The sequence below is a fragment of the Ricinus communis genome, chromosome 9, assembly GCF_019578655.1.
Source record: "Ricinus communis isolate WT05 ecotype wild-type chromosome 9, ASM1957865v1, whole genome shotgun sequence".
In the NCBI taxonomy this organism is placed as follows: domain Eukaryota; kingdom Viridiplantae; phylum Streptophyta; class Magnoliopsida; order Malpighiales; family Euphorbiaceae; genus Ricinus; species Ricinus communis.
In genome coordinates this window covers 22,612,014-22,628,492 of record NC_063264.1, presented here as the reverse complement: position 1 = coordinate 22,628,492, position 16,479 = coordinate 22,612,014, and the positions used below count along the sequence as shown (strand labels likewise).

The 16,479-nt window shown below is 34.5% G+C and overlaps 1 long non-coding RNA gene across 1 annotated transcript; it reads left to right on the top strand.

The window, feature by feature from the left end:
- Positions 1 to 815: 815 nt before the first annotated feature.
- Positions 816 to 1,360, top strand: LOC107261881. Its single transcript, XR_001535787.2, has 2 exons — positions 816 to 921; positions 1,104 to 1,360. It is a non-coding gene; the product is annotated as an uncharacterized LOC107261881 (long non-coding RNA).
- Positions 1,361 to 16,479: the final 15,119 nt, after the last annotated feature.

Here is a 16,479-nt window from a genome sequence, read left to right as displayed (position 1 = left end):
CTTGACAGACTTAAAATAAATATACGTGCAAGTCTAATATTTTTAGACAGGTTTGGACCAATCAACAAATCAACAGATATCAAGAAATATTTCGGTAGCTGATAGCTGATTGATGATTGTGTTTGATAAAATCATCTATAAATATTGTTGTTTATATAACATTTTTGTAATTATTTATATTTCTAATAATCAATATAGATATTAATTTAATGATTACTATTTTGAAATTATTTTTATAGCAATCTTGTTAGTTGAACAAAAAAATAATGATAAAAAAATATTGAATAGCAAAATAAGAAATACTTTAAGAGATATAAGAAATACTTTAAATTGTTATATATTTATAGAACAAATACAAATTAAGTTATTATAAATTAAAATTAAAAGAATAACAAATAATATTATGTAAATAATAAAAATATTAATTTAGTCTATTCATTTTAAGATTAAGAGTTATTGGTGAAAAAGTTTAAAGAACTATTGTCAACTGTAGCAGTTGGATGTCTTAACAACTAAGCAACAATAATGTCAAACACCCTCTTATATAGATCACATCTAGTTTGAGTTCTCATATAAAATGGAATGTCTTTGAGAATAGTTGAAGCTTGTTAAGTAAAAGGATTTTCTATTATCTAGAATTAGGACACACTTTAGATTCCATTATTTTGTTTTTAAGACAAAAGGACTTTCTATTATCTAGAATTAGAAAACACTTTAGATTTCATTTCTTAGTTTCGGATTGGTCATTAATGCATGAGCCTTCCTGACCCCTTTCCTCCAACACCATATATATGTACATCTTCAATACGCATATCAACCATATATACATTATCTGGACCAAGGAAACACCTAATAGAGACCAACCCTAGTGAGAGATGGCTTCATTCACTCATTTCTTCTTGATATTCCTCATTTTATCAGGTTAAAATATTTCTGTTGATCCATTAAATCTTTAAAACAACTTTGTGAAAAATGCTAGCTATTGCAACCTTTATAGAATGCAGTCGTAATGAATCTGAATTTGAATCTAAATCTGCATGTGTTTGTGATTATATTGTTCGTTGACTAAGATTCTGAAGAACAATAAATTTATTTTCTTGCAGCTGTATCACTGGTGCATCATGCAGAAGCACAAAAGAGATGCCAAGAGCAGTTGTATCCAAAGGGCTGTGCACTTAATGATTGTGGCAAAAAATGCTTTGACAAGCACAAGCAGATGAGCGGGGTATGCATCCAAAACAGAAGCATGACGGACCATGCTTGCTACTGCATTTGGAACTGCTAGCATCATTCTCTTTGGTTTTTGTTTCTAATGAGCAAATGAATAAAAACAAGTCCCTCCAGTTCAGATGTTGAAACACTTTCTTCATTTATTTTAACATATTTTTTACCTCCCATATCATATGTTTTTTTATCATCTCTCACGGCTTATAATCCTTAGTCTCCCTCACTCAAAACGAAATTAATTAAAAAAAAACATTTGAATCTTAGTATATTAATTTGAATATCTGATAAGGTAATCATTATTAATTTTATTCTTGTAGTCCTATATTTGGTAGGATAATTTAACTAATGAGATAAATTACTAAAATGATTATATTATCTAAACACCCTTTGCTACATATATGAAATTATATCTCTCTAATTACTTCTTTTTATTTTTTTCAAATAGTCTTTAAATCATCTAGTATTAATTAGTTTTTATGATATTTTTTTTATGTTAATTATTCTTGCATGTTTTATTGGATACATGTGTTTAGTGACTTTTTTTATTGAAACTTATAAATAATTGTAATTAAATTTATTTTACAAATAAAATAAAGAATTATTATGAACCATTTTAAGAAAACTTATAATATAAGTGCAAAAAAGTAAATTTCAAAATTAAACCATTGTAGCTACATTAGTAGTCAAAGACATACAGATTTTGGTGAAGAAAATTAATTTAATTTAACTTTTCAACTAAAAGGTTAAAAAAATAAAATTTATAAAATTATTTTAAATAAATAAGGTAAAAAAAAAGGTTGTTTTAGGAATTAGAATTTTATTATTTATATGATTAGAAATTCCACTGAAGATAGTTTACTAAAGACATGAAGGGGCTTGGTATTAGATAAGACTGATCTCACGAGTTAGCTAAGCTTTTGAAATTATTAAGTCAAGTCCTAGTGCCTAAAGGAATAAGGAATGATGGAGATCACAATGGAGAAAATCCTGAATTAGAATATTTAGGCGTGTCTCGATCCTTGCCGCTCCGTTTTTCCTCCAAAATATTTATCCATGATCAATACAGAGAATGATATTAATACTCGATAAACTAATTTTCTTTCTTCGCATTTGTTCAAGCATTGGATCGGTGGCTATAATTGCCTCTTCCATGTGCTTTTACTCAACACTAGTATTTATGCTCTCCAAATAAAATCAAACCATCATACTAGACAAAGATTAGAAAGAAAGGCACAAAAGAAATGAATAAATCTGGATCATAAGTAGGATTTCAGATCTGATAAGGAAATAAATCGTAAGTTCTTTATTCTCTTCCATACGGCTAACCATAAGGATAAAGAACATAGAAGAAAGGAAGGACGTGAGTGATAAGCCTATGTTCACTAGCATGAGTATTGATAAGTCTGCAAAGTTCTTTAAAGAACCCATAGCTTGATTTTCGCAAGGTAGAAGATTGGAATAATATGCTCACTAGCCTCAAATATTCAATTGCATGCGGTTTTCATAATGTGAAAGCCCTCATTCCATAAGAAGAAACCATAAGCTGAATATGAATAAACTAAAGTCAAATCAAGAACTAGAAAATCCTTGTAGTCTCAAATTTTATGAGGCAGGTTAATGAAATAAGGGAAATTCGCATTGTCCTACCTAATAACCCTCCGGTCAGAAATACTTCATTATATGTGTTCCAAACATAAAAACTCATGCATTCCCGGTTGGATTAATCGAAAGAAACATGATTTCTCCTTTATGTGCAGATTTACATCTCCTTCTGCTTGATTATCAAGTCACGCTCTAGTGCCACCGATTAAGGTTGTCAATTGCGCTTCCATGATTCCTTATGCCAATCTTTATGTCACTAGGAGTACTCATGCCTAGAGATAAAGAATAATGGAGACCCTAACGGTAAAAATCTTGAATCAGAATAATTAGGCGTGCCTATGTCATTACTGCTTTTCTCTAAAAGATTCATCTGCGATCCTTCGGAGAATGACAACAATACTCGACATCAAAACATGTTCATTCCCACTTGGATTAATCAAAAGCAATATGATTTCTCTCTTACATGCGCAAATTTACATCTCATTATGCTTGATCATCAATCTGAGCCCCAATCCTAGTGGTCAAGCTTGCCAAATGCTTCCCATGATTCCTTATGCCAATCCTTGTGTCATCAGGAGTACTCGTGCCTAAAGGAACAAGAAATGATGGAGACTCCAATGGTGCAAATCTTGAATCAGAATATTTGGTCATGCCTCGATTCTCGTGTTCCTTCTATCCTCCAAAAGATTCATCCACAATCATTCGGAGAATGAGATTAATACTTGATCAACTAATTTTATTTCTTCGTATTTGTCCAATCATTGGATCGGTGCCTATGATTGCCACTTCCACACGCTTTCATTCAACGCTCATGTTTATGCTCCCCAAATAAAACCAAAACATCATACTATACAGAGATTAGAAAGAGATGCATAATAGAGACGAACAAAATGATTACATGGATAGAATTTTATATCTGATAAGGAAAGAAATCAGAAGTTATTTGTTCTCTTCTATATGGCTAAGCATAAGAATCAAATCAAATTTATTTAAACGCAAGGGTAAACAAAGAACACAAAAGAAAGGAAGGATGCGATAAGTTTATGCTCGGTAGCGCAAGTATTGATAAGTACATAAAGTTTTTGAAAGAACCCATAACTTGATTTCCTACAAGGTAGTAAACTGACCTAATATGCTCATTAGCCTCAAGTATTCGGTTTCATGCAGTTTTTATAGTGCGAAAGCCCTTATTCCATAAGAAGAAGAAACTAGAAGCTAAATATGTATAAATAAATAAAGAAAGAAGAATAAACTAAAATCTAATCAAGAACTAAAGCCTACCTAATAACACTCCAACCCGAATTACTTTATTATATGCATCCCAAACATCAAAATGCTCGCATTACCACTTGTATTATGCTTGGATTAATTGAAAACAACATGATTTCTCCCTTACGCCCGTGGATTTATATCTCATTCTGCTTGATCATCAAAATAAGCCCCAACGTCACTAGTTAAGCTTGTCAATTGCATTGCCCCTACTTGGACTAATTGAAAGCAATATGGGTCTCATCTTGCTTGATCATCAAGTCACGCCCCAATGCCATTGGTAAAACTTATCAATTGCATTTCCATGATTCCTTACGCCAATCTTTGTGTCATCAAGAGTCCTCATGCCTAGAAATGATGGAGATCCTAATGGTGCAAATCTTGAAATGGAATATTTAGGTGTCTCTGGATTCTCGTTGTTCCATCATATTAGACAGAGATTAGATAAAGAGGCACAAAAAAATGAACAAAATGAGAACGAAGGTAGGATTTCAGATCCAATGAGGAAAGAAATCATAAGTTATTTGTTCTCTTCCATACGGCTAAGCGTAACAATAAAAAATAATTGATTTAAACATAAGGATAGACAAAGAATACAAAAGAAATGAAGGATGTGAGCGATAAGTCTAAATTTGTTAGTACAAGTCTTGATCAGTCCGCAAAGTTCTTATATGAACCTAAAACTTGATTTTTCATAAGGTAGAAAGTAGAAATAATATGCTCACTAGCCTCAAGTATTCAATTGCATGCAGTTTCTGTAGTGCGAAAGCCTTTATTCCATAGGAAGAAGAAACTAGAAGCTAAATATGAATGAATAAATAAAAAATGATGAATAAACTAAAGTCAAATCATGGACAAGAGAGGAGTTAACTGGTCAACATTATTTCTCCATCATGCGCGTGGATTTGTATCTCATCCTGCTTGATCATCAAATCACGCTACAATGCCATTGGTGAACCTTGTCAATTACATTCCCATGACTCGTTAATGAAAATAAGAAAAAATTCGCATGGGTGTATCTAATAATACTCCTGCCCAATTTCCTTCATTATATCCCTCCACAGTATCAAAACGCACGCATTCCCACTAGTATTAATTGAAAGCAAAATGGTTTCTCCCTTACGTACGTGGATTTGCATCTTGTGCTGCTTAATCATCAAGTCATACCCCAACGCCACTAATCAAGCTTGTCAATTGCGCTCCTATGATTCCTTAATGAAAATAAGGAGAAATTCGAGTGAGCGTATTGAATAACACTCTAGCCTAATTTACTTCATTATATGCCTCCCAAACATTAAAACGTGCTCATTCCCGCTTGGATTAATAGAAAGCAATATGATTTCTCCCTCACATAGGTGGAAGTGCATCTCGTCCTGCTTGATCATCAAGCTAGGATCTAGTGCCACCGGTCAAGCTTGTCATTGCATTCCTAAATTACTTCATTATATACGTCCCAAACATAAAAATGCTCGCATTGCCGCTTGTATATGCTTGGATTAATTGAAACAATATGATTTCTTCCTTACATGTGTGGATTTTCATCTCGTCCTGCTTGATCATCTAGCTAAGCTCGAATGCCACCGGTCAAGCTTGTTACTTGCATTCCCATGATTCTTTACACCAATCGTTTTGTCATCAGCAGTCCTCGTGCGTAGAGGATCAAAGAATGATGGAGATCCCAATGATGCACATCATGAATTGAGATATTTAGGAGTGCCTCGATTCTCGTCGTTCTTTCTTTCCTTTAAAAGATTCGTCTGCGATCATTTCAACAATGATATAAATACTCGATCAACTAATTTCCTTCTTTGCATTTGTCCAAGCATTGGATCAGAGCCTATGATTGCCGCTTCCACGCGGTTTCACTCAATGCTCGTTTTTATGCTCTCCAAATAAAATCAAACCATCATACTAGACAAAGGGACATAAAGAAATGAATAAAAAGAGAACATAGCAAGATTTCATATCCGATATGGAAAGAAATTATAAGTTCTTTGTTCTCTTCCATACGACTAAGCGTAAGGATCAAATAGAATTGTTATAAACACATGGGTAGACAAGGAATGCAAAAGAAAGGAAGGACTTGAGCGATAAGTCTTTGTTCACTAACGTGAGTGTTGATAAGTCTACAAAGTTCTTGAAAGAACCCATAACTTGATTTTCCGCAAGGTAGAAAACTGAAATAATACGCTTACTAGCATCAAGTATTCGGTTGCATGCAGTTTTAATAATGTGAAAGCCCCCATTCCATACGAGGAAGAAACTAGTATCTAAATATGAATATATAAATAAAAAAAGATGAATAAACTAAAGTCAAATCAAGAACCAAAGAGGAGTTGACTGGTCAACAACTCTCATAGTCCCAAATTTTCTGAGGAAACTTAATGAATATGAGGGTAAATTCATGTGAGCCTACCTAATAAAAATCCAACCCAAATTACATCATTATATGAGTTCCAAACATCAAAATGCTCGCATTTCCACTTGTATTGTGCTTGGATTAATAAAAAACAACATGATTTCCCCCTTACGCACATGGATTTACATCTCGTCCTGCTTGATCATCAAGCTAAGCCCCAATACCACTACTCAAGCTTGTCAATGCGTTCCCATGACCCCATACACTAATCCATGTGTCATCAAGAGTCCTTGTGCCTAGATGAAGAAGGATTGATGGCGATCCCAATGGAGTAAGTCCTGAATCGAAATATTTAGGCATGCCTCTATTCTCATTGTTCCCTTTTTCTTCCAAAAGCTTTGTCCGGGATCATATGTAGAATGATATGAATACTCGATCAACTAATTTTCTTTCTTTGCATTTGTCCAAGAATTAGATCGGTGCATATAATTACCGCTTCCATGCACTTTTACTCAACCCTCGTGCCAATTCTCCCCAAATAAAACCAAACCATCACATTAAACATGGGTTAGAAAGAGAGACACAAAAGAAACGAACAATATAAGAACATAAGTAGGATTTTAGATCCGATAAGAGAAGAAATTACAAATTTGTTGTACGTTTCCATACAACTAAGTGTGTGGATCAAATTGAATTGATTTAAATACAAGGGTAGACAAAGAACATAAAACAATAAAAGGAAGTGAGTGATAAGTCTATGTTTGCTAACGCAAGTGTTGATAAATCTACAAAGTTCGTTAACGAATATATAGCTTGATTTCTCGCAAGGTAGATGATAGGCTATTTGTGTAGCTACAATCTAAGGCAGTGAACCTATCGATGCAGACTAGCACTGACAGTAAGTATCAAGGTCATATTCTCGGGTAAGGGTGATTCTAGAACTACTACAGCGTCTTATGATTTCTAACCCTAACAAAATCAATGAAGTGGATATTCTATGATTAAATGTAAACAAGTGGTTAACTAAGTGTCAGACAGACTGAAAGGATTTAGTGAAGCAATCAAAGGAAAAAGCAAACCTAAGGGGACCTAAGCTAGTTGGATTTTAGTGAAGATAAAGATTATATTGATTACCAATTGCAATTACCCGTGGTTGAATTCTTAACTGAATTCGGTTTCCCTCTCGAGATAACCGAATTCCTAAACCTAAGAACCTAAAGTTGGAATCTCTTCCTAACAATCGATTATTAAATTAGCATTAAGCTTTAACCCGCCTCTATTAAGCTTTGTTAATTCTTAATCCGGCTAGTCAATTACCCTTATCTCTAAGTGATCATTAACCAGTTCTTGCTATTCAAATTTCTAATTACTAAATAAATTTCTCAATTACGTAAAGCAAACTAACACCACAAGTCATAATGTCTCATGAATAATGTGATTTCTCATTAATAATGAAAGCAAGAAGAAACAAGCATTGATAATCAAAGTCTCATAAGCATTAAAAATAATCCAACAACATAGGAACCCCAATGGGTTTAACAAATTTATTTACTCATACTAATAAGCAACACAAAGTAAAGAACAAATTCAGAAAAGTGAATTGAAAGCATGTGCACCTTTCTTCTTCGAGTTGGATGAAAAACCCTAAATTCCCAATTCCGAATGATGAACCCTAAATTACCTCTTGAATGCCTCCAAATCTCCTATTGATCTTCAATTGGATGTTAAAACCAATGTAATCCTTCCTTCAATAGATGAAATAGTATCCTAAAGTCGAGTATTAAAGTCTGGGAAAAGATGGCTTATGCATGTATATGTAAAATCAAGTCAGAAAATCAAACCCTAGCTAAATAAATCGCATTTGCCTATATAAATCTCTCAAGACAGTAGTAGTCAACCCGTCTTGATTAGCCGCAATGAGTCCGGTAGTGCCCTCAAGTGATGTCTTGCCGAGCCACCATGGGCCGTGGTGGCCTCGAAAATCGTGCTAAAATGGCACTGTTGAGGGTCAAGTGTTGATGGTTCATCACCGCCAGAGTCCAGGCTGTGCTCAACCTTGGAATGCTAGTCCTTGCTCAATTTTGATGGATTCTGGTCTGTAATTGCGCGTATTTCTCTCGATTACTGACAATGTCCATCGATAGTTACTTGAAACACGAAGGAACCAAAACACAGGTGATTCTGGTATAAAACAAGATAACTATACACAAAAATGTAAACAATTGGGCATATAAACATGTATAAAATGATGCACATTAGTAGAAGACTAGAATAATATGCTCACTAGCATTAAATATTCAGTTGCATGCAGTTTTTATAGTGCGAAAGCCCTTATTCCATAAGAAGAAGAAACTAGAAGCTAACTATGAATATATAGAGTAAGAAAGATGAATAAACTAAAGTCAATTTAAGAACTAGGGAGGAGTTGACTGGTAAATATCTCTCGTAGTCCCAAAATTTATAAGCCAGCTTAATGAGAAAAGGGAAAATTCATGTGGGCCTATGTAATAAAACTCTGACCAAAATTACTTCATTATAGACATCCCAAACATCAAAACACTTGCATTTCTGCTCGAAAGCAACATGATTTATCTTTTACATGCATAGATTTACATCTCATCCTGCTTGATGATCAAGCTGAGCCCCAATGCCACTGATCAAGCTTATCAAATGCATTCCCACGATTTCTTATAGTAATCCTTGTGTCATCACGAGTTCTCATGCCTAGAGGAACAAGGAATGATGGATAACCCAATGGCATAAATCTTGAATCAGAAAATTTGGTTGTGCCTAGATTCTCGTCGTTCCCTTTTTCCTCCACAAGATTGGTCTGAGAATGATATCAACACTTGATAAACTAATTTTCTTTCTTCACATTTGTCTAGGTATTGGATTGGTGCCTACAATTGTCGCTTCCACGTGCTTTCCTCAACACCTATGTTTATGCTCCTCAAATAAAACCATACCATCATACTATACAAAGATTAGAAAGAGAGGCACAAAAAAGATGAACAAAATCATTATATAGATAGGAGTTCAGATCCGATAAGGAAAGAAATTAAAAGTTCTTTGTTCTTTTCCATACGGTTAACCATAAGAATCAAATCGAATTGATTTAAACATAAAGCTAAATAAAGAATACAAAAAGAACGAAGCACATCAACGATAAGTCTATACATGCTAGTGCAAGTGTTGATAAGTCTGCAAAACTCTTGAAAGAACCCATAACTTGATTTCTTGCAAAGTAGAAAAAACTTAAATAATATGCTCATTAGCCTTAAGTATTTGGTTCCATTCAGTTTTTATTATCCAAAAGCCCTTATTGCATAAGAAAAAGAACTAAAAGCTAAATATGAATAAATAAATAAAGAGATATGAATAAACTAAAGTCAAATCAAGAACTGGAGAAGAGTTAACTAGTCAACAACTCTCGTAGTCCTAAATTTTAAGAACCAGCTAACAAATACAAGGGGAAAGTCGCGTGGGCCTACCTAATAACACTTTGAACCAAATTACTATACTCTATACATCTCATACATCAAAAAGCTTGCATTCCCAATTGTATTATGCTTGGATTTATTTGAAAACAATATGATTTCTCCTTTATGTGAGTGGGTTTACGCCTCGTCGTAGATGATCATCAAGTTAATCACCAATGAGGCCATTCAAGTTTGTAAATTGCATTCCCATGGTTACTTATACTAATCCTTGTGTCATTATGTGTGCTTGTGCCTAGAGGAATAATGAATGATGGAGATCCCATTGGTCAAAATCTTGAATTAGAATATTAGGGTGTGCCTTTCTTTTTAGGAAGAAGGCGAAATCTGTTGAATCGTTCTCTATTTTCTCCAAAATATTCATCCGTGATCATTCGAAGTGTTTATTAATGTTTCTTTATTTGCTTATTCGTATTTAGCTTCAAGTTTCTTCTTCTTATGGAATGAGGGCTTCTACACTACGAAAACCGCATGCAACCTAATATTTTAGCTTAGGGAGCATATTATTTCAATTTTCTACCTTGCAAGAAATCAAGTTATTGGTTCTTTCAAGAACTTTGCGGACTTATGAAGACTCGCACTAGTGAACCTAGACTTATCCCTCATGTCCTTCCTTTGTTTTGTATTCTTTATCTACTGTTGTATTTAAATCAATTTGATTTGATACTTATGCTTAGCCGTGAAGAAAATAAAGAATTTGCGATTTTTTTCCTTATCAGATATGAAATCCTACCTAGGTTCTCAAATGTTCATTTCTTTTGTTCGTCTCTTTCTAATCTATGTCTAATATGATGGTTTGATTTTATTTGGCGAGCATAAACACGAGTGTTAAGTTAAAGCGCATAGAAGAGGCAACCTGATGCAGATCCAATAAGAATAATTAAAGCCTACGAGTTGCATAAGATTTTATGTTTGACAAGATTATTTGAAAGAAATCAATTTGCCTTATTTAGGCAATTTAATGCAATTCCAATATTAATGCCTTAGTGGAAGATCCAATTCTGAAAGAAGATACAAATATATAAGATTGGTGGATTTGGGGCGTGACATAATGGGTAAATGCAAGTAAATATCAAAGCCTAAGCTTGGACAAGCCTTGCATGATCACTTGGGCTTGTATTTTGGGCTTAAGCAAGCGATGACACACTTTAGGCTTGAGAAGAAGGGGGCATAAAAATTTTCCAAAAAGGATGCTCTAGGAGGTGCCATTTTAGTGCTTCCTTGACCTAACGGAACATCTACACCAAAGAGGTAATAATGGGCATTCTTAATTTAGTTATTTCAGAACATATCTTGATTGATTTAGTCATATCTTTATTGATTAGGATTGACTAAATCAATTAAGCTTCCTATTTTGTTATTTTGGAAGTCCTTTATTATATCCTTTTAGAATAGACTTGTATTATTCCCTAATTAAGCATAATTCCTTATTTTTTTATTTAGGAAAACTTCTATTCAGAATATACTTTTGTTTATTTCTAATTAGTTTATTTCCTTTATGCAAAGAGGAAATTAAGTTATGTCTTTATCTATTTAAACCCTATCTAGCCGAATGGCACAAGGGATTGATCATTGTTGAAATAAGATTATTGTGAGATTATTTGATTCGATGCTTATGTAACTACAACTAAGGTAGTGAACCTATCGATGCAGCCTAGCATAACGGCAAGTATTAAAAACATCGTATCCCTTGGGAAAGTAAAATCCTAGAGTTACTATTTCGCTCCTTGTTATGTAACCTAAAATTAATAATGAAGGTTTCTAAATTTACTAATGACTAAAAGCTAATTTCAAATGTACTGCGAGAATGAATGAGCAAAGAGAATAATCAAGACAAGAAAGCAAACCCAAAGAGGATCTAGACTAATTGGCAACCAAACAAAGGATAATAGATTCTTGAGTTCGATTATGCTACTCGTGGATAAATTCTAAACCGAATTCAGTTTCCCTCTCGAGACAACCGAATTCTTAAAACTAAGAACCTAAAGTTGGAATCTCTTCCTAATGATTGATTATTAAGTTAGCCTTAAGCTTTAATCCACCTCAATTAAGCGTTGTTAATTCTTAATCCGGCAAATTAATTGATATTATCTTTAAGTGAAAATTAACTTGTTCTTGCAATTAAATTTCTAAATTCAATTAGAATTTCTCAATTACTAAAAGAATTCTATGAACAGTAACTAATACATTGAATGCAACGAAAACTGGATTGTTATTATTAATTGCAAAAAGAATACAAGAAAAGAAACTCAAACAGTGTTAACAAATCAATACAAAATCCAACATAGCAAGGAACCCCAATAGGTTCAATCAATCTAGCTATAGATGTTCATGTCTACAACAAATAGAAATTCAATTACAATGAAAGAATAAAGAAATCAAAACATATGCACCCTTTTCCTAGAATTGGATGAACAACCCAAATACTTGATCTATACTGCAAATATTTCCAAACTGACTCTTGTTTTGTTATAAACCTCCTCTTCAATCTTCAATTGAATCCCAATAGTCACAAATCTAGCGTCAAAAGGTGGAATCAGTCTCTTGGAAGCCGCCTCGGGATGTCTGAAACACGTTTAGGGAAATTACAGAGGAAGATGAAAAGTGAAAATCGCTGATCTCTTTCTCTTTTTTGCTCGTTCAATTTTATACTATACGCAAATACGGGCATGATCGACGCCTATGTTCCTCAACCATGCTGTGTCCAGGCCGTGTTGGTCTCCAAATGATAGAATGAACTGAATCGAGCAAGGGCGTGTTCTGGCTCGTGTTACCAATACAGGCCGTGCTCTCGAATGTAGCAAGGGCGTGTTCTTGCCCGTGTTAGCCAACACGGGCCGTGCTTTGGGGCATGTTACCCTCAGGAACCGTGTTGCTTCAAAGTGCTTAAGCTACATGGCCTAGAATTTCTACACTGGCTCAAACACGGGCCGTATTGACTTTCTAAAAGTCAATCCAAGGTCAAACGCCTCTGATTACGTCAGTTTTCGCCCGTAATTGATATAAAATTGCTCGAATACTGATGATGGACCTATAAAATCTCCTGGAATACAAAAGACACAAAACGCGGGTGATCTTGGAATAAAAACACAATAAATGCTAAGAAAATGCACAATAATATGCAAGCAAACATGGGTAAAACTATGCACATCATTATTCTTACTTGGTTCTTTTTAAAACTTTTCAAACTTATCAAGAACTTGTTCTTGTGGTGTTCATCTTGACTTATCACTCACCTTCTACCATTTCTTGAGTGTGGTGTCAACCATTATTCTTATACCAAGGTTCGAGATGCAAGTTATCTTTGGGTCAAGGTTCATCAAAGATCAGATTTAGCTTTCTTGGGAATATTTTCTCCAATTCCACATGTTGGGTCTTTTCACAGGTTGCCAAGGTTCACATCATAACCATAGGCACCGATCCAATGCTTGGACAAATGCAAAGAAAGAGAATTAGTTAATGGAGTATTAATATCATTCTTCAAATGATCTTGGACAATTCTTTTGGAGGAAAGAGAGAACACTGAGAATTAAGGCATGCCTAAATATTATGATCCAAGATTTGCATAATTGGGACTTTGCTTGATGATCAAGCAGGACGAGCCGTAAATCCACATGTGTACGGGAGAAATCATATTGTTTTCAATTAATCCAAGCATAATACATATGGGAATGTGAGCATTTTGATGTTTGGGATGCATATAATGAAGTAATTTGGGTCAAACTGTTATTAGGTAGGCCCACGCGAATTTTCCTTTGTTTTCATTAAGTTGGCTTATAAAATTTATGACCACGAAAGTTATTGACTAGTCAACTCCTCTTTGGTTCAGGATTTGATTTTAGTTTACTCATCATTATTTATTTATTTATTTGTATTTAGCTTCTCATTTCTTCTTCTTATGGAATAAGGTCTTTCGCACTATAGAAACTGCATGCAACTGAATGCTTGAGGCAAGTGAGCATATTACTTCAGTTTTCTAGCTTGTGAGAAATCAAGTTATGGATTCTTTCAAGAACTTTGCAGACTTATCTAGATCGTACTAGCAAACATAGACTTATTGCTCATGTCTTTCCTTTCTTTTTGTTCTTTGTCTACCCTTGTGTTTTAATCAATTCGATTTGATCTTACGCTTAGCCATATGGAAGAGAACAAAGAACTTGTGATTTCTTTCCATATCAAATATGAAACCATGCCTATGTTCTCATTTTGTTCGTTTCTTATGTGCCTCTCTTTCTAATCTCTGTCTAGTATGATGGTTTGGCTTTATTTAAAGAGCATAAACACGAATATTGAGTTAAAGCAGATGGAAGCGGCAATCATACGCACCGATCCAATGCTTGGACAAATGTGAAGAAAGAAAATTAATTGATGGAGTATTGATATCATTTTCGAAACGATCGCGGATGATTCTTTTGGAGGAATGAAGGAACGACGAGAATCGTGGTACGCCCTAATATTAAGCTTCAGGATTTGCACCATTAGAATCTCCATTATTCCTTGTTCGTCTATGCTCGAGGAGTCCTTATGAAATAAGGATTGGCGTAAGAAATCATGGGAATGCAATTGACAAGCTTGAGCGGTGGCATTGCGATTTAGTTTGATGATCAAGTAGGACAAGATGTAAATCCATGGGTGTAAGGGAGAAATCATATTGTTTTCAATTAATTCAAGTATAATACAAGCAGTAATGCGAGCATTTTGATGTTTGGGATGCATATAATGAACTATTTTGGTTTGGAGTGTTATTAGATAGGCCCACACGAATTTTTCCCTTATTTTTGTTAAGTTGGCTCATAAAATTTGGGGTTACGAGTGTTGTTGACCAATTAACTCCTTTCTCCCCAACACTCTTAGGTTTCAGACAAGGCTCTATTGCTGATGATTACTATCTATGCAGCTACAATCTAAGGCGGTGTACCTATCGATGCAGTCTAGCACTAATGGCGAGTATCAAGGTCATATTCCTTGGGAAAGTGAAAGCCCAGAGTTACTCCTTTGTTCTTTGTTATATTAACCTAAAATGAATGATGAATAATTTCTAAACTAACTAATAGCTACAAGCTAAGTTCTAAGGGAGATGTAGGAGTAAATGGATAAATGAAATAACCAAGACAAGAAAGCAAACCCAAAAGGAGCCTAAACTAGTTTGCAATCAAACAAAAGATAAAGGATTGATGACTCCAATTATGCTACCCGTGGACGAATTCTTAACTGAATTCAGTTTCTCTCTCGAGATAACCGAATTCCTAAACCTAATAACCTAAAGTTGGAATCTCTTCCTAACGATTGATTCTTAAATTAGCATTAAGCTTTAATCCGCCTCTATTAAGCTTTGCTAATTCTTAATCCGACTAGTTAATTATCCTTATCTCTAAGTGATTATTAACCAGTTCTTGCTATTCAAAATTCCAATTCCAAATGGACTTCTCAATCACATAAAGCAATCTAAACACCATAATTCACAACGTCTCATGAATAATGCATTATCTTATTAATACTCAAAGCAAGAAGAATACAAAACTAACTCAAACAATCCAACAATATAAGATTAAGCCAACATAGTAAAGAAATCTCAGTGGATTTAATCAATCTAGCTAAACATGTTCATTATCAAAACCCACAAGAATTCAATTACAACAATGAGTAAAGGTAGAGAAACCCGATTACACCTGTGGATGAGAGTAAACAGCCCCAATTCCTCTTGCTCGAATTGAATCGATTCTTGTTCCTCTTACTCAAATTGAAACTAATCAATGGACCTCGCCCAATCTTCAATCTTTGAAGGGAATCCAATTGAAACCTCGGTCCAAATCTCCTTTTTCCTTGGTTCTAGCTCAAAAAACCTTTAGAGAGAGAAAAATTAGGGTTTGGGACGTTCTCCCCGTTCTTCTTTTCTTTCCTCTTGCTCTTTCTTTTAATTAATTTATCCTCTCGCCGCGAACATGGCTATGTTGATGGGCTGGTGTTGATGGGCATGTTTGGAACATGGCCCCGTGCTAATGCCCGTGTTTCTCTCTATGGTCATGCTCCTTAAGTGCTCCTTAACGCTTCTTTTTCTTTGATGTGAATGCACCCAACACAGCCTGTTTTGGTGCCCGTGTTGGGAACACGGACAGTGTTAAAACCAACACAGCCATATTCAAATTAGGGATGCGTGAACTCAACTTGTTTCGGCAAATTTGACATCCAATTCTGCTCCAATTCTTCCCTTTATCACTCTTTGACTTCTTTTGGACCTAAAGCACACAAACAAACACATAGGGTGAGTGTTGGGACCAAATCACATCCAAATGTACATAAATTATGCCTTAAAAACCCCATTTAGATGTGTGTATTCTACACACATTAAATCACCCCACACTTAGCTCATTGCTTGTCCTCAAGCAATCAAAAGTAAAATAAGGAAATAAACCACTAAGGAACAACACTTAAACTGACGGACAAACTAGAGAGCTCCTGCACATATCCTTAACAAGCATAAGTCAAGCAAAAAGAAACGAAGCAATCAATTTAATCATCACAAAC